This window comes from Bactrocera oleae, chromosome 2, assembly GCF_042242935.1.
Source record: "Bactrocera oleae isolate idBacOlea1 chromosome 2, idBacOlea1, whole genome shotgun sequence".
Classification (NCBI taxonomy): Eukaryota; Metazoa; Arthropoda; class Insecta; order Diptera; family Tephritidae; genus Bactrocera; species Bactrocera oleae.
The window spans coordinates 61,576,352-61,600,884 of record NC_091536.1 but is presented as its reverse complement, the minus strand read 5'-3'; the positions used below and the strand labels follow the sequence as shown (position 1 = coordinate 61,600,884).

General features: G+C 35.1%; 1 long non-coding RNA gene across 3 annotated transcripts; it reads left to right on the top strand.

The window, feature by feature from the left end:
* The first annotated feature begins 1,743 nt into the window (after window positions 1-1,743).
* LOC118682059 (uncharacterized) lies at window positions 1,744-23,814 on the top strand. Of its 3 annotated transcripts, none has more exons than XR_004977732.2 (3): window positions 1,744-1,912; window positions 23,246-23,366; window positions 23,458-23,814. It is a non-coding gene; the product is annotated as an uncharacterized lncRNA (long non-coding RNA). The 3 variants fall into 3 exon arrangements; XR_004977735.2 differs by lacking the exon at window positions 1,744-1,912 and adding an exon at window positions 11,313-11,564; XR_004977734.2 differs by lacking the exon at window positions 1,744-1,912 and adding an exon at window positions 12,351-12,894.
* The last annotated feature ends 719 nt before the right edge of the window (window positions 23,815-24,533 follow it).

Sequence of the window (24,533 nt, the reverse complement as noted above, 5' to 3'; positions counted from 1 at the left end):
CTGACTGAATTAAAGCAGTCCATTAAATAGATAATTGAGGTAATCCCCACTTCAATCCTTCAGGCTTGAATGAATAATTTTCTAATTAGGTGTCGCATATGCGTGGCTGAGCATGGAGGTCATTTAAGGTCTATAATTTCAAAAATAATTATAAAATAAAAATAATCTATAAAATAAAAAATATGTAAAGGGTTCATTGTTCACTTAATAATTTAAAATATGACACAATATGCAAATGTAGCCAGAAGTGCAATAATCTTTATATTTATAAAGTATAAATGCTATAACTAAGCTCCACCATAAGATACAAGACTGTTATTTGGTATACAGGATCACATTAGGGAGGAACATCTGCAGTTAAAAATTTTGTTTTAAAAAGGTTGGTGGTCCCGCCCCTAATAGGTTTAATGTACGGGTAGAAGCTATCATAACAAAATTCACTGAGAACAAATGTCTTTAGCACCTCTATAGACAGAGTGAAATCGGGAGACAACCCCGCCCACTCTCTATAAAACAGTAGTGTTAAAACCTACTAAAAGAGCGATAAATCCAGCACTAGATACGCCAGAGACATTACATTTTATCTTTGGGATGGTATGAGATGACTTTAATTTTTAAACGACTTTGACCAAAGTCGGTATATAACGTTCTTCTCATATTTCTATATTATAGTGCGAAAGTGGGCGAAATCGAATTACAGCCACGCCTATTCCCCATATAACACCATTTTAAATTTCATCTGATTATTGCACTTTCTACTATGCACATCAAGCAACAATGTTTAAGTATGCCACTTTGTGACCAAAAATTGTATAAATCGAACCAAAACTGTTCAAGCCCCTAGATACTGAATATGTGAACATAAGTGCCTATAGTTGACTTTTAACCGAAAATATCGGTCAATGTTTAAGATATATAATTGAAATTCATATATACTTGTGTCAAAAATGGGTGGATCCGGAGCAATACTTCCTTTAATATAAAAATTTGCCAGCACCTGACGTAATTTCACTTGAAAGTTGCGAGAGTATAAAATGTTCGGAGTATAAAAGGTTCCCTCTCGGAGAATATTTCTCCTTAACAGCCATTTAGGTTGTTTACATTTCCGTTTAGATCAAAATGGGCGTCATCAGACATAAACATGCAATTAATCAAGTTATTGTCTTCTTCAGCTATTTCTATCATTTTATGCCAAAATTCCAGGCGAATAGGCAAATCTAGAGGTTTAACTGGCTTATTATTTGAACTTTATATGGAAACAGATTTAAGTCATCATAAATTATCCGTTGCCTGAATTGACAGCCGCGATTGTTTCTTTCTCGTAGTAGTAAGTATGTCGAATAATCATACAGAAAAAAATTTATTATGGTTTGTTTTAGTAACACAATCATGAGCTACCCTATACTTATATACCTAAATATATTTGGGTGAACATATACAATAAATGTATATTGCCATATAATGTAAATTTAGTAAAATTATAATGAATCGTATATTAACCTGTTGCGTGTTGGGTTATTTCCTTTTGGAATGTTTTTAGACGTTGGGTATATATGTATATCCGTGAATTGTTTATCCGTGTTCTCTTGTCTTGCCTCGTAAGGTAATATCCACTTTTTATTGTATTGATTAAAATGTGCACCAGTGTTTTTCACTTTGTGTTTTTAAGCTTTATAAGCTTCTTCAACCCAAAACGTGCTGCCGAACAACAAATCACTGACTCTTCTGTCTAAATTAATTTTTCCAAAATCATAATTTTAAATTAGCTGCCAAGAAAATACATCCAATTGTGCCTTTGAAAGACGAGTTCAACACAAATAATATTGAAAACTGTGGTACGGTCTACAGTTACAACCTAAGATTCAGAAATCGTTAGCATAATTTCACACTTAATTACAATCTCACAACAAAGGTAAAAATTTACAATACATGGTCCGAAAATCCGATCAGATAAGTTAAACATTTTGCAACACAAGCAGTGCCATTAGTTTGTGTGAGTAAAGGTGCACAACACACAGCTGCCTCGCGCTTGCGTCGCTGACCACATTGTTAATGGCGTAAATAAAAATGAAGCAGATAATATTTTTACGCAAAGCACAATAACTAATTTCTTTCCTTTATCATGTTTCCGCCTGCCCTGTTTTGTGCGTGTCAAGAGTAATTAATCGCGTAAGCACCTGTGGGCGCCTTATTCAAACGCATTCTGTCTGCTTCTGATCTGTCCATCACTTTCTTCAAAATTCGTTTAAGTGCTCGTGTGCCAATATATCGTACGGTAAGACTCACAAATTAAGCAAAATGTTTACTTTAGAAAACATAAGCTATATATAATAAAAACAAGTAAGGAAGGTCTAAGTCAGGTGTATTCGAACATTTTATACTCCCGCAAGGTAAAATGATATACGGGATTTTCGTACATAATTTTCTATTAAAAGTATGAAGTATTGAATCCATTATTTGCAATCACATCAAGAAGATACACTGTTAGTAGAAAGAATTTATTTCGGAACTTCATTGAGATTTCTAACATATTGACCGATGGATGGTATAAAATCAACCGGAAGATCGAAGGCCTTTGTATTAGGTTTTTGGGCAAAGGGAAGTATTAACCCGATTTTACCCATTTTAGGAATTTCAATACTAGAAAAAAAAATGTGGAAAACGGTTGGCCTCAAGGGCTATCCTTGCAACTTCCCGCTAATTCCATACGTTAACGTTCAAATTTCGCTTTTTTCACTGCTTTTGAGCTCTTCGACCCCGATTGGGTCCAAATTACACGAAATTCAAGTGCAATGAAACCCTTTGGAATGCCGTTAATTTTATTCAAATCGGTTGAGCCGTTTAAAAGTTATAAGAGGTTTACATACATCCACACACACACACACATCCACACATACATACAGACATACGGACCCTCATAACGTCGAGATCTGTTGAGAACTCAAAATGGGGTGAAACCAATAACTTCCCGATTTTTTGAAAATTTTCAATTTTCTTAACGGGAAGTTAAAAAACTAAAAAGACTTCTTTGTGGCTTGGAAGATATATACATTCAACCATTTAGAGAGCGGGACCATGCCCCTCTTTAAAAATGTTTAGCTCACAAGTGCCCTTACCATTATTTTTCATAAGGAAGTTTTATGCTGAAGCAGCAACAGTGAAATTGATATTGTTTTTATTAAAATATAAAATATTTGTATAAGTGTTTTTATATAAAATAAAATTGGTAAGTATGTTATTGAACCAGTATATATATTATATATATACAAGTATGTATAAAATGTAAAAATCGGTGTGTGGCTGGGTGCGTAGAAGCACGACGTTTTTACAATTTCCCTAACAAGGAGAAGAATAGATCCAGGTTCGTAAATTATTTTAATTACTAGAAAAATAGAATTATTTCGTTAAAATTATTGTGATTTTATCTTGTACCTATTTGGCCTACGGAGGCACCGAGCACCCAAAACTTATTTTCTTTAACGCACCTTTTGTATACCTTAGCTGTGGCGGGGAAATTACAAACTCCCAAAAAATTTAATAAAAATTTCCTAACATATTTTTCCACAGTGGTAACATTGACAAATGTTATAAAAAATGAGGACTTTCACAGCGCTCTCTCGAATCAAAGAGTTTCCTATTATGTCATCCTTAACGTGTACTAAGCATGGATAAAATGATACGCTCTTTGCCTTCTGAGAGAGCTCATGATCTCGTGGTTTTTCTTGGCAGCACTGAAAGTTCGAATACTGAACAGATGACAAGCTTAACTAGAATAGAATAATAGAACTACCACAAAGAATCGCGCAGAAATTGCGAAATCAGTGGGTTATTTGTGAAATCAGATTTTTTAGTGATTTTTACGTGTGTTTCTAATATTTATTTAACGACTTTTAATATAGTTTTGATTTTAAGAAAGAGCGAGTATTTTATCGCAGAGTATTGTTTTGCTTATCAGTACCAATTTTCACCGTATATATTATATATACATATTTTGGTTAAAATTCCCAGCAAATGTTATGTAAACTTTGACTTCCGAATAAAATATCAAAATACAATATACTTGTTTATTGAGTATATAAACAATAAGTAATGTTCATGTTTAGGTTATTTAAAACTTGTTAGTGTTTGGAAATGTTAAAATATTTTATAAAGTTAATTTTGAAAATCATTTGTAAATAAAATAAACATGTACATATATTTTGACCTCATATAAGATATCTAGTTTGTTAAACCTAGTATTAATTATGTATATTTTTCTTATATGAAAACCGAAAAATACCCAAGACATACATTAAACAATACATTAAAAAGTTTTATAAAAAATGTGGACTTTGACAGCGCTCTCTAAAATCAAAGAGTTTTGTATCATGTCATCCTTGGTACTAAGTTTCATCAAGATGTATAAATTTTTACTCAAATTGCAGCTGACAGAGAGACAGACAGACAGACATCGGATTATTGTTGTATTTCAAGTGAAGTGGTTGTGTTTTTGGTGCGGTACTGGGGTTTTTCTTAAATCTCCTAGTTCTTCTACACCAACTAAAGTGATTTCTTTGCTCTGCCCTTTTGTCTTGGTCAATCAGCTGTTCTCCTTTTCAGTTTCTCCTTTTCTATTCCCTTTTTGGTTTTGGCATTGCCAACTAACGAAAATATTAGCAAGGTTTTAGGGGCAGCAACTGAACATACTTACTGTCAGGTGTTTCCAACTATTTTCTCATTGAGGTATATCCTCTGAGAACGCTAGTGGGTGCACCCCAGAGAATCCATTTAGAAGGAACTCTAAAATTATGAGAACGTCTCCTATTGGGAAAAATGAGCTACCCACCGTTTGTGAAAATGCTAACCAGGCAATGACAATCTCATGCTCAAACCTGCTGGAGAACCACAAAATAGTGAAACTACCCAGATCGTTAACCAGTTGGGTAGTAAGATTAAGGAACTGGAGAGTATGATGGCAGGCCAAAGGCATATGAACCAAGCCATGCGCGGCTTAGTTAGCAACATAGTGACGCTACATGCCAAAGCTGAGAAAGGAGAAAACCTACCCAAAGGGACTATGGTAGAAAAAGCATCCCAAGTATCCCCCATTGGAAAAAATGTGAATACTTTAAAAAGGCTGCGAGAGACTTTAGGCTTTTTATCACCAACAGAAAAGCCTAAAAATATAAAAAACATAAATAAAACAGCGCAGCCCACTTACAACGAGTTAACGAAAACACAGTGCAACAACGAAAATATTTCAAGGCGATACTATGGTTAAACCCGGCGTAGGCGAAACATGGGTGGACGTTGTTAAGAAAAGAAGGCCGATCGAAAAGAAAATCAGATCAAGTCCAGACGCCATCATACTCACAAAAAAAGATGGTGCATTCTACGCTGACATCCTCCAGAAAATAAAAGGTGAGAGCGGACTAGAGGAACTTGGCACAAGCGTGTCCTACATAAGGAAAACCTTGAAGGGAGACCTGCTTTCGGAACTAAAAAATCAAGCGGAAAAGAGAGCTGAAGCGTTTCAAAGCGCCTTAAAGGGAGTGATCGGTGAAATGGCAGTGATACAGCCCAAAACCGACAACGTCACGATTATGTGTAAGGATTTAGATGAAATAACAACTCCGGAAGAGATTTGCGAAGCCCTGCAAAAGGAGTGCGGGATACAGAATCTGGGGAAAATTAACATTAAAAGTATGCGAAAGACCCGAAGCGGTACCCAAATAGCTCTCATATGCCTGCGCGCTCAGGATGCCAAGGCTGCGCTTAAATTAGGCAAAGTTAAGATCAGGTGGTCTATCTGCCTCCTCCGGGAATACTCTCCTATTCCCCGTTGCTTTAGGTGTTTCCAACTAGGGCATGCAAATGTTGCAACCCCGTAGACAGATCGTCCGTATGCACACGTTGTGGCGCCAGTGGACATGTAGCAAAGTCATGCACCAGTGACCCAAGCTGCATGCTTTGTAAAGGACCCCACTCAGTATTGAGTACGACAGTGGGGCAACCCAAGTATTTGGAGATGTTAAAGCCTTTAGGAAAATGAGAATATTGCAGCTAAATTTAAACCACTGTACTGCAGCACAAGATCTGCTTCAACAGACAATATTTGAGGAAAATATTGATGTCGCCTTACTAAGCGAACAATACTCCCAGCGACCACAGACATATCTGGCAAGGCTGCAATAACGTGACGTAAAGGCCAACCTTTTATATCCTGCTCCAAAGATCATAACTGTTTCACATGGGCAAATATACGTGGCATATACTTTGTTAGTTGCTATGCTCGTCCCAGCGCCTCAATAAAAGATTTTGAAAACTTCCTCCTGGAGCTTGCTCTAGAAATCAGAGGGAAATTACCAGTCATCATGGGGAAGCAGACGCACAAACCATCGTGGACGTCTGCTACTAGAATTCCTGAGTCAGACGAACCTTACGATAATGAATAACGGAACGCAAAATATCTTCCAAAAAGGAAACAAAGGCTCAATAATCGATTTCATGTTTGCAAACGACGCTCTAGGTAAGCACATAAAGTGGACGGTGTCGGATATATTTACAAATAGTGACCACATGAACTGAGCACAGCATGCAATGCAACTCTGCGTAAAATAGTACACCACAATAAACGAAAGCCAGCCTATTGGTAGAATGAAGAGATAGCTACGCTGAGAAAGCTCTGTAATGCAACTTAACGCCGTCTACAGCGTAACCAATGTGAGGGATATTCAAACGGTCTCAGGGAAATTTTTAAAAGACAAAAGCTTCTGAAGTCTGCCATTGCCCGCAGCAAAAGGAAATGTTTTGAAAAGCTCTGTGAGGAAGCAAACGTAGACCCTTGGGGTACGGGGTACAAAATATGCATGTCAAAGTTTAAAAATAAGACACAACAACCCAAAAGTGCATCTTTTATGAAAAATATCGTAGAAAGATTATTCCCAAAACACCATCTGATTTCCTATGATAAACCACGAACAGAAGTTGTAGAGCCACCGCTACTAGTTAGTGAAGAAGAATATTGGCTATAGCGGGAAAAATTAAAAGTAGCAAAGCGCCTGGTATAGATGGCATACCAATCAGGGCCTTCAAAGAAGACATTCATTTAAAACCGAATGTGTTCGCAAAAATGTACATGTTTATTCCACCTCATCATATCGACCTCTGTGCATGCTTGACATGCATAAAGCATAGTAAGAAACCGCTTGGAGTTAGCAATCCAGAAAGCCGGCGGATTATCAGAAAGTCAATACGGCTTTATGAAAAAGAGGTCCACTATTGACGCACTAAACAATGTCTTGACACTGCGAAATACGAAGTGGAAAAAGATGGAAAGGCGGAACAAAAAAATATTGCGCGCTAATCACCATGGATGTGAAGAATGTCTTCAACTCAGCAAAATAGGCAAACATAATCAAGGCTCTGTATGAAATGCGAGCTTCCCAATATCTTGTAAACATTATTATAAGTTATTTCGAAAACATACGACTCATATTCGACACTGATGAAGGCACCGAGAGCTACTCTATTATGAGTGGGGTACCGCAAGGCTCGGTTTTAGGCACCATTCTATGGAACGTGATGTATGATGGGGTGTTAAGAATAAATCAACCAGAAGTCGCACACGCGGATGACCTTATAGTGGTAGCAGTGGAGAAACACCTAGATGACCTCCGGAACAAATGCAGTGAATGCGTAAACAGTCTGCGGCAATGGTTCTCCTCAAGGAGTTTAGTACTAGCTGAGCACAAGACAGAAGTCCTCCTAATAAGTACTAGGAAAGTGGAGGAAATAATCTCTGTCACCATAGGAGAGTGTGAGATTCAATCACAGCCACAGCTAAAGTACCTGAGAGTAATAATAGACTCAAAGCTTAAATTTAAGGAGCACGTAGAATACACCTCGAATAAAGCATATAAAATCCTCAATGCCTTATCAAGAATGATGGCAAATAAGGCCTGCATGCATTTCAGCCGACGTTTTTTAATCGCACACAGTGAACACAGTGCACCGCCTGTCGGCACTAAGAGTAATGAGTGCTTTCCGAGCAATATGCAGCGAGGCTGCTGAAGTAATAGCCAGTATGATGCCCCTTGACATCCAGGGTGACGAATTCGCGCGAGTATACAAGTTATTAGCAGAGACATCTATCGAATCCAGAAAATAAGAGAAAAACAAAAGCATGACAATGTGGCAGCAACGGTGGCAAACCTCACCCAAAGGATGGTGGACCCATAGACTAATGCCGGACATCCGTTCATGGATAGACAGACGACATGGGAACCTGGATTTCCACCTTACCCGAATATTAAGTGGGCATGGGTGGTTTAGAAGCTACCTGTACAGATTCCATCTCGACACCAGTCCGAACTGTCCGACGTGTACAGAGTGTATAGAAGACTCTGAACATGTATTATTTTACTGCCCTCGCTTCGTAATTATAAGGGAAAAACTAAAAACTACACTCGGCGGTAGTTTTACGGTGGAAAATTTGACGACACTCATGTGTCAGTGCACTGAGAACTGGAAAGCTGAGACAGGGTATGCGATAGGAGTAGGTTAGGTTTAGCGGATTAAAGTTTCGCACTTCGGCTTTCGATCCTTCCCCTACTTTAAACAAAAAAAAAAGAAGACAGACAGACATCAGGATTTCAACTCGTCTTGTCATCCTAGGCATATAAATATACATAACTCCATATCTATCTCGCTTGTTTTAGGTGATACAAACAACGGTTAGGTGAACAAAATTATTATACTCCTAATTAATTATTCAAGCATATACAAAGATGTCAAACGCATTTAAAAAATATTTGTTCTTTGTTACGACTGACGGTTGGTCCTAGTTATTACAAGCAACCGTTAAGTGAACAAAACAATTAATTACACACTGTGCCACAAGATGGCAAACATTTACTTAACGACTTTCTGTCAACGTTTTTCCCATTATAAAAATACCGGACAAACACTTGCTCACGGATGTGTACAAAACAACACGTAAAGTCCAAAAGCTGCTGCACCGGCAATATACCGTTTTTGCACGCTTCTTCAGCGAGTACATTGCTACTCAACGTGCCACATGCTACACAGCCACAATATCGACCGATGGAGTTAGATGTGCCCAGTAAGTAAACAGTTGGCAATGTTAAGACTTGTATGTAATTTCAATTATTGGTTGTGTGGCTGGTTGTGCTCGGCGGTATTTTTTTAGCCGTCGGCGACCTTTTTGACATTTTCACTTACGTTTTGTTTCGCCTGCTTTGCAACGGGTACAATGAAAGCGTCTTCTTTGGCTCTATATGCTTGTCGAAATGCCGTTGGTCTTGTTTTTGCCAAAATTTGCTCTTCGTATTCCGCCTATTTCGGTGCTGGCTTTCGCCATGAGGAAGTTGGGCTTGAATTTCTCAAACACTGAAATATTTTCTCAACTCCAAAAGTAAATAAAACAAGAAAAAACGTTAACTTCGGTTGCGCCGAAGCTATAATACCCTTCACAAAAACAAAGGCCCCTTACAAGAACTTGATTCCGAACGTTCAATTTGTATGACAGCTATATGATATAGTGATCTGATCTGACCAATTTCTGTGGAGAATAATTTGTTGCCTTAAGCAATAACTCGTGCCTAATTTCGTGAAGATATCTCGTCAAATAAAAAAATGTTCCATGCAAGCACTTTACTCCGATCGTTCAGTTAATATGGCAGCTATATGCTATAGTCATCCGATCCATACAATTTCTTCGGAGATTAGATTAATGCTTTAAATAATAATACATGCCAAATTTCGTGAAGATACCTCGTCAAATTAAAGAGTTTTCCATACAAGCACTTCATTCCGATTGTTCAGTTTGTATGGCAGCTATATGCTATAGTCATCCGATCTGAATAATTTCTTCGGAGATTACATTGTTGCCTTAACTAATAATCCGTGCCAAATTTCGTGAAGATACCTCGTCAAATGAAAGAGTTTTCCATACAAGCACTTGATTCCGATTGTTCAGTTTGTATGGCAGCTATATGCTATAGTGATCCGATATCGGCGGTTCCGACAAATGAGCAGCTTCTTTGTGAGGAAAGTACAGGTACAAAATTTCAGATCTATATCTCAAAAACTGAGGTTCGCGTATATGCAGACGGACGGACAGACGGACATGGCTAAATCAACTCAGCTCGTCACGGTGATCATTTATATATATACTTTATATGGTCTTCGACGTTTCCTTCTGGGTGTTACAAACTTCGTGGCAAAATTAATATACCCTGTTCAGGGTATAAAAAAGTCCAGACCTTCTTTTGGCATCAATATTAGTAATTTAGTCATTTTAGACCTGCTGGTTGATAAAAAGTAAAGTTAATGGACATTTTTATTACTTACGATGCGGTCTGACTGATCAGTAGTTAAAGCAAAAGGCATATGTAGTTCGCATCGCGTAATATATAATATTTTTACAAAGGATGTGTGTAATTCTCATTTTTTTTAGTAATTTTTATATGTATTTTCCGTTTATTTCGCTTTATTTATTTAAAATTGTAAGTAAGTGTGAGCACATGAGGATTTTCAACAAAAGCACATAACGAAACATTTTTTCAGACAATCACCGGTACAAGTTAAGCCGGCTTTGTGATGTTTATAACGGTTATGATTAAAATAAACAGTTAACTTTTTGTTTGTGCTAGCTGATAGCGTTTGAATTCGGTTACTGTATTTTTTTTCTCTTCGTACAGAACAACTTCTCAACACTTATTTAACCAACATTTGTTTCAGAAACATTTGTGTCAGCAACATTGTACCGAATATTTGCAACATTTGTTTCTTTCACGCATGCTCTTGCCACATTTTGCTCTCAATGCTGATGGTCGTTCACTCAGCTCTTTCGTGTTGCTTCCAAACCGTGAACTGCTGCCCCACTGCAGAATAGTCTCTGCCAAACGCCTGCGGCTGTTTTGTTGTTATCACTATTAACTCGTCAGTTTGCAACGGGTTTTCATTTGGTTAGGACGCTTCTTTTGGTATACTGAGTATTCGCCTTGTTTTTGTGTAATTTTAATTAGTGACTTAAAAGCAAAAGAGCTTGTAAATACTTTATATTTTTAGTTTTGACCATAAAGCGCTCGGAACTCAAAAATATTATCCGTAAAATTAAATTGAACTTAAAATAGCAAATAGAAAATTATGCTGGTAAAGGAGTGCCAGTTAACTCTTACGTATGTGTTAACATTACAAATTGAACTGTTAAATGCAAATAAACTAATTTTGAATTAAATTTAGATAAAATATTGGAATTGTTTTTTTTATTTTCGATTTTTTCGTTAAGGGAAAATTGTTAATTATATATTATATTATATTATAAAACAATCGAAAATATAAATTATCAAGAGAAGAAGACATTTTTTTTGCTTTCCGCTGAATATTTGAATTCGAGTAAAGTTTAATTTTAATCAGAGGAAAAAAAAAGATGCCAATAAAATTTCGCGTTATTGCAATAAAAAACTAAAACTTGAAAATTTTGTTTCCACAAATTAAAAAAAAAAACAGCATTTCAATGGAAACTCATATTTCAACTGAAATTCAATAACATGAGCTTGGTAAATATGACAACACTATTCTGCTTACTAATTTTCGGAACTACTGGATTCCATTTGCCTCAAAAGAGTTGTCATTTACTGTCTTTCTGGTTTTTCAATTCGATTTCTACTTTAAAAATTTACCTATGAGAATATTTTTTGAAAATTTGATCAAACTTGTGTGATAAGGATAATGTTTTTTTCTTTCTGTGCTTTGATTTTGATTCATATTACATGCTACAAACGGTTATGAATGGAAATTCATATTTCTAGTAGGATTCGGCCAAAAAGGCCAAAAATTTTAAATCATTCCTCCTTACAATTCCACCAACTGTAGACTAAATTACTCTAATTTAAGACTCCAGTTTAGCTTACTTGTACAAGGATATTTACATATAAAAAATTTTGTTTAAGCTTGATACACAACTCACAACAATAGTTCAGTAAATAATATAGTATAACATAACATAAGAATATCTTAATCGACTCAGCAACTAAGCAAATCTTATCTTGTAGAATTTTTGTATGAATTTATATACTGTATATCCTATGTGTATGGTAACAATCATATGAGCTTTCCATATATTGCTAATTTCATATTATTTGGTTCATATGTATGCACTAATTACAATTACAATAAAATTTTATTTTACGAATATTTTTGATCCATTCATGTAATTAACACCACATGGAACATTTGATATTATTAAAGGGCACACATAGTGTGAAGTTTCGATGAAGAAGAATTAAACAAAAAAAATTTCAAAAATCTATTTATATCTTTAACAATAACATACTAAAATTTAAACTAATATTTCAAGTATTTAAAGTATTTTTTGAGTTACAGCATTTTAAGTTGTAGCAGTTGAATTCAATCAGCTCCATCAGTTTATCTTTAAACGAGCTTTTCCCGAAACGGCATTTTTCGAAAGCGCTGCAGTAACTACTCCTAGACAAATGATCACGAATAAACTTTTTCATCATGTTCTGTACATGTATGAACAGTTCTCAATGTAATGAACTGATCTTTTTTAAAAACGCCGCTATTTTGAATTTTTTTTGTCGCCCGTAAGTCAATATACGGCTAATACATTCTAGTTACACGAGATTGTTACTAGGTTTCATTCACCGAGAAGGGAAGAATCATTGCAACAGTGAAAAATCTTTTTAGAGCCGTCAGAGATCGTGTGTTTTACTACGTATTCACGTATTCATAATATATGTATGTACAAGTATAAAGACTCACGGAAAGAAATCGAAAAGCGAGATGAACACGAGCGGAAAGAGACAATTGCCGACAAATGCACTGCCTTGAAAGCATTAACGGCTGCCTTGACATGCATAAACGATGGTAAAGAGTAGAATGTCAAATTTAAAAAATTTTGACAATAGTATTTTCTATTCGTTTATCCGTCTACATCTTCACTGGTCGTTTCATATTTTCCTAATAATTTTGCATATTAAAATAGACTATAAGCTTACTTATAGAACTTTAATTGTATGCTGTAACAAGAGTTGAGTATCTTAGCGCGATATTGCGATTTTTTCAAAGGTGCATATGTAGGATTGTTACCAGCTCGTAATATGCATTTGTATTCGATTTATGTTATATTTTATTCCCACAGATAAATAAATTTATATTACCTCATAATCATTAGGGAAATATTTTATAAGTAAAAAAATGTATTCAAAGTATTAAATATTGCTTTTTAAACATTTTGACCACCTTTCTGGCAATTTGTGGATACCATGGAAATGGAAATGTTCGTATTTTGCAGCCAACCAATCAGACACCCAATTTTCGGCTTCTGCGTTGGAATTGAATGGCTGCCCAGCCGATGGGACACGCATTGGTGAAAACAAATGATAAACGGAAGGCGCAAAGCCTGATGAATACGGCGGGTGCGGTAGTAGCGCCCCGCCAAGTACTTTGATTGCATCTTGAACCGATTTTGCTTCGTGTGCAGGTGCACTGTCGTGTAACCAAATTACTTTGCCGTGTCTTCTGGCCCATCCTCGTCGCTTTTCGATCAATGCATGGTTCAAAATGAACATTTTTTGTCTGTAACGATTATTATTAATAGTTTCACCAGGTTTTAGAAGCTCATGGTGTACCACACCCTTCTGATCCTACCAAACAAAGAGCATTGCCATCCTACCGAATCTATCTATTTTTGCAGTCGGTGATGGTTGTCCAGGATTAACCCATGATTTTCCGCATTATAGATTCTTGAAATAAATTCATTTTTCATCGTCTGTGGTAATTCGATGCAAAACTGATTTTCTTTCGTGTCTTTGAAGCAACATTTCACAACTGTTTTTTCGGTTATCCATTTGTCTTTCATTCAATTCATGTGGCAACCATTTTTCACATCTTTGGATCTTTCTCATAGCTTTCAAACGGTTTGAAATTGTTTGTTGTGCAACATTTAACACGGCTGCCTTTTGCTTTTGACTGAAAGTATCATCTTCATCCAATATCGCTTGCAGTTCGGCATCTTCAAACTTTTTTGGTGGTCTTCCACGTTCTTCATTTCTTACATCAAAATCATTTTCTCTGAACCGTTGCAACCATCTTTTGGATGTTGTTTTTGATAGAGCATGATAACCGTATGCCTCGACAAGCATTCGATGGAAACAAAAAATTAATTTTTTCTGCAAATCATCACTTTCTGGTACGAAATTTGACATTCTCAACACAATGAAAAAATATGATGTTGTTTGTTCAATGACTGTAAAGTTATTGAATTTGTTTGACACTGAAAATGTTTAAAAAGTAACTAATAATTATTTTTATTAAGGTTATACCTCTAGGTAAAAAACTGTCAGAAAAAGATAGAAATCACATCAGAAATCAGATTTACTAAAAATACTATTTACTGATCCCACACCGATTTACAGAAGAACAATACAGAAGAGTGCTCACACAACTAAATGTTTGATCTATTTTGATTGTAACTACTTCCACATGGTATTCGTTTATGTTTGAGTTGAAGACGGTGAAGGAAAAATGGTGTAAGGTTTAAAACTTAAATGAAATTATGCTTAGACATGCAAGCCTAAAACATACTTGTGGATATAATGTTGCTGTGTACGCTTAACAAATTTATTTTTAGCCTCTTGATCTTGGTTTCGAGGCAGCGCAGTGGTCATCTTTCAAGAAGTTTAGCACTTTAACCGTTAACAACCAGTTATTTAGTATAAATATGTACCATATATATATTATATATATATATACTATTTACGAGTATGTAGGAAAGGATAAATTGCATAAGGAAAGAAATTAAACAAATCTGCAATCCACATAACCCGCAGAAGCTGCAAAAAAGGCAGTAATGGGGACAGGCGAACAGGCAGACTCGTTTACACACACACATACGCATATAAGTAAATGAAAGATGCACTGACAACCAGTCAGCCAACTGTTGCAGACGCTGACAAACAGCGAAAGTGAAGTGGACATACAGGCAATTAAGAAATTATTTGCATGTGAGTACTTACGTGCTCATGTTTTGACAGACATACAAAGATGTACACATATTTTATAAAAATATAATCTCTCAAACAGTGTAGGGTGAATACAATCTGCACTTGCAAAAAAGTTTTAAAAATAAAATAAAAGTAAACCAAACAAAGTGAAATTGGTTAAAGCCCACACACTTAAACCTACAAACAAACATACAACAAATTCAACGCAAACAAGAAATTTATAAAAACAACAATAAGAGCAAAAATAACTAAAATTGCCATTGAAGATGGTGCCTCACGGATGAAAATGAATTTGAGCACAATGCTATACCGCGGATGCCATTGACATTCGGTAGCATCAATAGGCAGCATAAACCTTAAACTATATTATACTATGGTATATACATGGAACATGTGTTTATTGTTAGTCTCTTCTTTGGCCCGTCTCTTTGCATTTATGTATGTACATATGTATGTGTAATAAAACTTATTTAAACTCATTACATCGGTAAACAATGGGCTGCAACTAACTCAAAAATAATAATAACCCACCAAGCAACATAATTGATGGTTCGCTACAACAACTGCATCAGCCAGAGATAAATAAGGCATTTGATAACACTTACACACGAAAATATTTGCTTGGAGTTATTTGGATTCCAAGAATTGTCCAAGTATGAACTTATTAATGACTACTTTTGTGAAAGTTCTAGATTCACCAACGAAAAACTAAAATTCTTGTCGAAGTCGTATAGTGTAATTGCCTTAGGACACCCTATAAATCAAATGCATTAAAATTTTCCTAAAAAACAAGTAAGAAAACGTTTTTGGGAAATCATGTCATAACTTTTCAACCGCTTAGGATAAAATATTTTACATCGCGAATTCCTATAGAGTATGTAAGGTAGTAACTTGCTCTGTAGCAGACAAATTATATTGGCTGCGGCTACGTCTCAGATGGTCTATCCGTTAAGTTCAATTTTCGATGACTCGTTCAAGCATTTCGACTGGTAACTGGCGAATGACGCGCGTGATGTTTTGCTCCAAGGCCTGAATCGAAGCGGAATAGTTCGCATATACTTTAGACTTTACATATCCTCACAGGAAAAAGTCTAACGGTGCGATATAATGTCACATAATCTTGGTGGCCAATCGACCGGCTCAAAACGTGAAATTATCTGCTCACTAAAGTGTTCTCTCAATAAATTGATTAACTAATGCGATGTGTGGGAAGCAGCGCAGTCTTGTTGAAACCAAATGTCGTCAAATCCCGAGATTCAATTTCAGGCATCAAATAGTCGGCTATCCAGGTGCGAACCGGTCGCTATTGACGGCTACGTTTTCACCGCCATCATTTTTGAAGAAATATGGACCGATGATTCCACCGGCCCACAAACCACACCAAACCGTTGTTGGATGAAATGGCACTTCTTGAATCTCTTCAAGTCGCTCTTCATCCCAAATGCGGCAATTTTGCTTGTTTACATACCCATTGAGCCAGAAATGGTCTCATCGTTGAACACTATTTGGCTCGAAACCGTCGGATCTTCTTGAAACTTTTCAAGAGCCCATAGATCGAAGCGATGTCGCTTGGTAAAGTCGAGCAGCGTCAGTTGTTGCAGAATCAGTATTTTGTACGCTTTCAAATTAAGATTTCGGCGTAAAATGCGTCAAGTCGTTCCATACATCAGTCCGAGTTGCTACGAACGGCGCCGAATCGACTCTCCTCGGTCTTCGTGTACTTTCTCAGCTACGGCCGCTATATTTTCTTCACTCATGCTGGACGTGGTCTATTCGGTCGAATATTATCCAATAATGAGTTTTCCATGATGAGATGCCAAACAATACTGAACAAAGATTTCATAACAGCTTGACACAATTCTTACGTGATCTGTCAAAAAAGAGCTATTGAAAAAAGTACCTTGACAGAGAAAATAAACAAAATCGAACAATTTACTAAAACATACATATATCTTCGATTAAAATAACATAGAGGACACTCTCTGAACTGGAGCTCTTACATTTTTTCGTGAAGGCTGTATACCGGAAAAAATCTCCGTTGTATGGAAGATATGTGATATAGTTGTCCGATCTGGTCGATTTCGACAAATGATAAATAGAATCTCAATATGCACTTATGTATTAAACTGCATTCGGATATCTCAAAAACTGACGAAGAAATTTGTATAACCCCGAAAAACTAAACTTCACCTCGCTGGCCCGAAACCGTTATTAGACCCATATTCCCCCTCTAATGTGTCAAACACATCAGCGTGGTGCTTTTGTATTTAGTAGGATATTTGTGGAGTAGCCGAAAGTACTTTTAGCACTGGTTTGGAACACTGACCGTTACATATTTCGAACAAAGCAATTAGCTGAAATTCCAGTGTTAATTAATAGCTCAACCAAAAAGTCTCCAAGCTTAATTGCCCAACCACTTCTACCCTCTTTATAAATATGTGTGTATCCACATATATATATATATATAACAAAAAGTTACCGTCCTCAACTAGTTTCAAATGCTCTTATAAATTATAAAATCACCAACCAAAACACTTGTAACTACAATTTCAATGAAACTTACTTTAAGTATTTTATATTTAAATTTATAACAAAACAATGCTTACATATGCTGTTAGAAGGAAGAAATGTGATTTTTTAAGACACTAGATTTTATTTAGCGCAGGTTTTATACTATATGATGTTGGCTTATGATGATTTAGTTTAAACAAAGTAATCATTTGAACCAAAGAGTTTAAAAGAAGATAATTGATATGCGAATATGTGTACTATATATGTTACTTAAAAACTATTCAAAGAAACGTGAATTTGCTTCATTAAGCTCTTACTCGAATAAATGAGACTAATCCTGGAGCCTTATGGACCTTATATTCAAGTGTGTTTTTCCTTATTTTTATTCAAACATCATGAAATATTCTTTCGCTGAATGACTTTTGATGCTACTTCAGCTATTCAGTTGTATTGTTACTTGATGATGAGCAGATAGCATGCGCTTTTTATGGGCAAGTTCAAATATTTTCATTGTGCTTTCAACTAATGAGTATCTAACATAGTTTGCATTTTAAAAAATACTTTTTTTACTCTGGTTAATTTGATAGAACTCGGGTTTTTGGAAAAGACATATGTAATTTTCTAACAAATTTCGCTTTTGAATACAGTTGCGATAAGCTCTAGAGTATTAACCTAGACATATAATTTTATCAAACATTGTACAGCAAACCATACTAAAGACGAGGTCCTACCTTACATCCCAAAGTTTTAAACTCTATGATTCTCCTGCTAGTTACACTTTTGTCAAATTTGATATAAGTATATTGTATCATATCATTATTTTTGGCGATACAATTGTCAACGATAGTTTGCGAGTGAGAGGTATTCGGCCGGTCGAATAGTTACAACTTTTAATTATCATTATTGGTACCTAATATGAAAAAATATACAATCATATTTAATTGTAACATTTGGACATTCTTGACACAATGACCTGTGAGGACCGAGTGTCAATATGAGATATATATCTTCTTTAACCACAGAATACTACAAGATTATTGCGACTTTACTAGCGATCATAAGCATTCATTAATGATGGTAGAAAATCATCCTGGATCGGGTGTATAAGGGAATATTGATCCAATTACATCCATTTTTGACACAAGGGTAAATTATTATCAATCAGCCATTGATTCTTGATTTATATAATATTATATATTGGAAAGTGAAAGAATTAGGGGAAATGGAAAATTGTGTTATATCGGAAATGTAGGAATGTCAAAGTTATATTACATTCCCAATATGGTTGAGTATGGCCCGAGACTTGGATTTTCCCCTAAATGTGGACGGTGCCAGACCCATCGTCCAAATTTGACACCGGCTCCTACAAAGCCCTCTCGTACCAACACGGGTGTAAAATCTCATGTCTCTGACGTATTTAGTTATTGATTTATCGCACTTTTCGTAGTTTTTAACAAAACCGTGATGTGGGGAGAGGGCGACGTTATAATCCGATTTCGTCCATTTGCACACTGTTTATCGACAAGGGATTAAGCACTTCTGAAATGCACTTTTCGGTATGCCATCAGTTCTTTCTTCGAATCTGACTTGATCTCATCAATTGTGGCAAAACGCTTTCCTTTCATTAGTTTCTGCAGTTTTAGGAATAGGAAAAATTCGCAGGGAACACAATCTGGTGAATTAGGCAAACCTGGATCGTTGTTGACGTCATTTAATAGTTCCTGAGTGATACTAATGCGACATTGTTTTTGCTTAAAATTTATCAATTTTGGAACAAACTTCCCTGCCACACGTTTCATGCCCAAAACATTCAAGAAAATTTAATGGCATGAACCGATTGATATGCCAACATCCTCGGTAACTTCCCTAATAGTGATTCGACGATTTTCAAGAACAATTTTTTCACTGTTTAAATTTTTTTTTTCGCTTGTTGACGTGGTCGCACCTCCAGGATGCTCATAGTCATCAAAATTTTCTCAAGTGCCTTGGAGCACTTTATTCCATTTTTAACGCAAAATACATATTCTTTGATCCATTTCTTTCAAAATTCAAAATTCGAAGAGTACACATAAACGTGACTAATCTTTTCTGTTGGCAAAAACAAATTTCTAATCAAAATTGGCTCCTAATGCATGCACGTGATAAACAAATGTGTCCGTCTCAGCCACAAAGAAACAACGTTTGCCTTGTGAGTTATTCATCGCTATCGCGAATGTCAATCTAATTGGAAACTGAGTGCGTTTAAATTTAATTGACACATCTGTAAGAATCATTGAGATTTGTGGCAGCAATACATTTTCGCCTCGAAACTTGACATTTAATGTTTTTCTTTAATTTTTTAATATATAGTCTTGTGCCATTGCCAAGCCATGGTCCCTGACAACAACTGTTGTATCATTGAATTTAAGTATCACACATTTTGTCAAGCGGAAAATCAGCAATTATTATACAGGCTATATTGAAGACCGATAAAGGGATTAGCTAATTGAGTTAGTTTTTACATTTTATAAATATATAACTCACACATTGAACGACAAGTAAGATTTGGATATTAAAATAACGAAAATCAATATATGTAGTATTTGGGAGTCGAGGTAATTGGTAGACTAATTTCACATATTTTCGGCATTAAACTATAGTACATACATATATCTAATATTATACGTTGATCCATAGTATATCCAATACTATAGGTTCGGTTAATTTTGCTTAGATTTCTCACATATTGACTGATATCTATTTTTGGCAATACAACATACTCTACAGAATAGAATACTCCCTGAGTTTCCTTAAAGTACCTCACTTACCGTCACCAACATATATGGAGTAAAATCAACCGGATGTTTGAAAATTCTGTGATTAATTATATGGGGCTAACTTGCGTATTGGCTGATATTATATATTATGTATAAAGTCACCAGAAAGATCGAAAATCTTTATAATAGGCTAAGGGAAATATTGACCCGGTACAATCTTCGTGGCACTAGGGAAAGTATTGCACCGATTTCATCCATTTTCACAAACCGTTACGTGAACTGTGGTGCATGTCACGAGCGTATAAAGATTCAGAAAAATATGGTTAATTGAGTGCTATAAGTCCGCAACCTCGAAGTGTAAACAAACCGACTTACATTCAACTATGTATACATACCTAAGACACCTATGGAAAATTTTAAAACAGCCTATTTTCCAGATATCGTTGTTACCATTTATTTAATTTTTATTGTGCTCTTATTTCGAGATCATTAAAGACATACTATTAATTGAGATGTTCATTGGTGAATGGACAAGGAGGTACTGACACTCTTCCGATAAGTGGGCATAAGACTCTAGAACATCTCACAGCGTGTGGACACGATTCTAAATTGAATGTTAAATTTCGGAGTAATGAAGCCTTAAGCCCTTACAAGAAATGTATTATTTTTCGACAAAAAAAAAATATTAAAGGCCAAATATCCAACTGGAAGTGATGAATGCTTTATTTCAATTTTTTAACTGCTGAAGTATCTTTTTTCTGGCTTAAAATAACGATAAATCACGTTTTATTTATATTGTGAACAATATTATATTGTATCAAAATAGCAGCAACACTATAGTTTTTTTTGACAAAAAGTAGGATAATTTTCTAAAAAGCTGACCGCAAAGTTGCTTAACCATGAAATTGGAGACACTTTAAATCACGATACTTTTCGGAATTTTCGTGTCGATCGAGGTTTGTGTTAAGACAAAAACTATATATATAATATAAAAAAAATCCGATAGTATTGTATGGAGGATGGACAGAACAATATTGATAGATTTTATTACCATAATCGTTATCAACGGCTTTTATGATACGAGCATATACATAAAGCAGGGGAGGACATATTGCATAAGAAGAGTAATCAAACGCTAATAAACCTGCAGAAGTCGCTAGTCCCAGGCAGCTAGATTCGCTTAGTTTGGCACGCACATACACATACATATACAAGTAGTTTTAGCAGATAAACTCAACTATTAGAGATACATGCGGCATGAAAACAAAACTAAAAAACAAATGTGTAAAAATATGGCATAACAATCTCGCAACCACTGAAGAAACAGCAAAACAAACACCACTTGCATATTGAAACGTAAAAAAAAGTAAACAAAATAAAGTGAAATCAGTTGAAGACACCTAATTCTACATAAAAATAAAGTATACTAAATCGAGCGCAATAAAAAGCGTAATAAAACCAAAAATTAACTAAAACTATCGCTAAATATGCTGCCTTACAGATGTTAGTGAACTTGCGAGGCACCCAGGCCTCCAGGTATATATACGTATACACATTTGTTCCAAGCCTTTTGTTTCAATTTGTGTATATATGTATGAGTAATAAAACTTAGTAGCTCATTGACGAAAATAAAATATTAGGTTGCAAGCAACTAAACAACAATCAAGGTACAGCAGAAAATCCGCGAAAAAAATTAATAAACAATTAACAAATAAACATACTTAAAATACAGAAGCAAATTACTATACTTGTAAACAAAAAATACGTATTTTACAAAAGTTAGCAAGTATGTTCGTGCAACAATATTTCCTGCTTTGTAACTTTTTTATCACTAACTAATAAAATAACACCACAGACAACACAGTTGTTGAGTCGTTAAAAAAGTACATCAACAATGGACAATTAATTCGCTATAAGAGGCCGTCACCTCCTCTGCAACGTCAAAATATTTGCATACACATATGGTGTGCAATTGCCCAAATAATCAAATATATAAAATTTTCTAACTGTGGATTATTTAACAAAAACATCATAGTGGTCAAAGTGGCGGTTTCGCTCTATCTAAGCCAACGACTTCACGTCATAATAGAAGTCTGATGATTTCATTGTCTCTGCCCTATTTCTTTCTGGACGTGGAGACAGAATTCAGGCGGCCTATTAGAAGCCAGTTTAATAATATAATGAATAATATGGATTTGCAAAAAAATAGCCCTAAAATTTTCACTTTTTTTTTTTTGAACACACAAATCCTGAGTTTTAATGTCAGCAACATCACCATTAGCAATTTGCTTCCTCTCGATTAAATAGGACAATTTTAAGATTTATTTGCGATACAAATTGATACAACTTTTGGCAAACCAGTGTACAACACATAAAGCATCAAGTTGAAAAGTTTACGAACTTAACCGTAATAGCATTTGTATTTGATTTATATACGTATGTACATATATGTATATATAATATATATATCTCATTCTCTCATTTAAACTCTTTTAGATGTTAAAAAAATAAATGGTTGGCTTTATATCTTATATATCGGTCATTATATAAAATATCTTTGAAAAAATGTTTATTACATATTTTAACAACATATTGCAAAAGTTTTAAAATAAAGTCATTATAGTAATCTTAATAAAATTGATTGGAAACAGGGTTAAAGCATTATCTAAATGAATGTCAAGAGTAAACGGAATCAGCGAAGACTTCTTAATATCTCTGATATGAAGCAAGTTGTAGGAACGAAACTGTGTGCACATGGCCTTTAGTATAAATTACTAAGGTACCAAATATGGTTGTAATCGATCGAAAACTTTAGAACTTAAAGTTTTGTCAACACCTCACTTGTTAATTTTTTTTTGGTTTTTAAATAATAATCTTTTAAAAAAATTATTTTAATAATTTCTGACATTATTATACATTTTAATAATTTTTTTCTCTTTGTTTTAGAAAATCGTTACGTCCGATACGTTGCACTTGTTCGCTGCTTTTTTACCTAATACTACGTGTGCAGAAAGAAAGCATTTTCTTCAGATATAATTGAAAAAACAACCTTAAGAACAATCCAAAAGTTAGTTCTAATTTATGCAAAATGCTGGGCCAGCAATGGCCACAGTTCACGGATTGATCTGCCTGTTATTACACTGAAGTTGTCTTTACAGACTGACTGTTTTAAATCTGAGATATGATTTATCAAGGTGGCTGGACGATAAGTAGTGTACGAGTACAAAAATCCAAGAGAAATCAATGGTTTTCTCGCACCACTGAGTAAGACGATGGAATCTGCCACTTCCTCTAGAGCAAAAAGCCGCGATTTTCCGCCAGTGATAAATGGCAAGTGGCGAGAAGAACACGGTGGAAGTGAGACTGCAGCTGAAGAAAAAAGTCAATAATTAGTTTTATTAAATGCACTTGTTTTTTGTCATATGTACCAAAGACTAAAAAAATTCCATTATGAATTATTTTTCGAGAATTTGTACCTAAAAAAATACTTTTACATACAATTATTTTGAAACAGGTTTATTTGTACTCTTCATTGCTAGTTTAAGTTTTATTGTTACCCCAAATATACCTATCGACTCCTTGTTTTTACTAGGTTAATTTTGCGATAACTGGCTTAGATTGTGGAATCACTGAGAATTAGGATAAGGTACTCAGTTCAATGTCAAATTTGAAGCATGCATTCATTCAAATATTCTACGAGTAAAAAGGAAAGTTGCAGACCCTAATAATGAACAAGAAAAAACGTTAATTCGGTGGCACCGAAGCTATAATACCCTTCACAAATACAAAAGATTCATTAGAAGAACTTGATTCCGATCGTTCAGTTCAGTGATCCGATCTGAACAATTTCTTCGAAAGTTCCATTATTGCCTTAGATAATGATCCAATTAAGGTCGAATGTGAGTCCAGCCTTTTGTTGATAAATAAACAGTCTTAAAAATCTATATTGATTCAATACTTTTAATTGTCGGTAAAAGATCTCGAAATTGGTAAACGAAGCCCCGAATTTAGTTATATCAGTATAGTAAAGGAGGGATGGATATTTGATTTAAGCATCATCAAAGAGTCTACCAACAAGAACGACGTGATGTTAGAATGAAATGAAACACTCAAATTTGATCAAAATGGGTTCTGTTTTTCGTGTTATGCTTATAATTTTATGCCATTTATGAATTGAACCATTTGCATATTTCCACCCGTGTACGCTAATTTTCGATGACCTGGTGCAGCTTTT